Below are 1,220 nucleotides of genomic sequence, written 5' to 3' on the forward strand. Positions count from 1 at the left end.
TCAATTCATCTTGCCTCATCTATAATTTTATATATATGCCTTTCATGTATATATTTTTATTTAATATTAAAAAAACTATATTCTAAATAAGCTATTTTAGGCCTAAAACCAAGCCAACTCTCATGAGGGTTCTTTTTTTTTTTTTAACGCTATGCTAAATATACGTACCAAAAAATATATATATATATTTTTTGGGAAATGATGAAATATATAGAATACGACATATTTTATATAGTACTACATAAATTGTAAGTACTTCACAATTAAGCAATAAAAAAAAAATGTACGAAAATGAGGAATGGTATGGCTATCATTTTTTTTATATTGCCAATGGGGCAATGAAGCTGACACCGCTAAACGACAGACGGAATTGCAAAAAAAAATACATGCATATTTTATCTCATAAATGTACTTCTTTTCTAAGAAAATCAATCCCTTATGCCACGCCCTGGCATCACTGGTGCGCATTGGCGCATATTCCTATTTTCATTTCTTGTATACATTTACTATAAAATTAAGGCGAGCCAGCCGCACGGTATTACCTTTATGCCTATACTTATAGCAATTACGCGTAGGCATAATGCTATATATATATATATATATATATATTTTTTTTTTATAATATATATGTTGCTGTAAAGAACGAAAGAACTGACCTGTCACCATTCGAACAATTTTTATAAATTTCAATTAAGAATAATAAGAGTAAGAAAACGAAATAGTACACAATACTGTAAAGCGGCCCACAGGTAATATTAGCGATCCATTTTTTATTATCTAAAAAGTCGCAATTTAAAAGCGCGCCAAAGATAGTACATAAGGCGTTAACGTATTCTTCTCACCCTTATGAGTGGTGTCACATTCTGAGTACTGATATAGTGGGGTGACTATACCAGCTATATGTGGCAATCGCAAAGTAGAAAATGTATTTGTTCTTTTTCGTCCAAATGCTATTAGACGAATATTGTTACATTATATATCGTAACATTTCCCTTTTGTTTGGCTGCACTTTTTTTTCATGTAAAAAGCATCACCCTATATAAAATTAGTTCATTTTTTTTGATGTAGCGCAATCCTTAAAATTGCGTAAAAGGAGGTTTACCCAAATAATCAATTCAACTTTGCTAATATAGCCCTGTTTTAAGGCACACGAATAGGTAAAATAGCTGTTTTTTTTTTTTTTTTGACCTATTTGCCCACACCGCCTCGACATAAGCATG

The sequence above is a fragment of the Plasmodium cynomolgi genome, chromosome 8 (assembly GCF_000321355.1).
Source record: "Plasmodium cynomolgi strain B DNA, chromosome 8, whole genome shotgun sequence".
NCBI lineage: Eukaryota > Apicomplexa > Aconoidasida > Haemosporida > Plasmodiidae > Plasmodium > Plasmodium cynomolgi.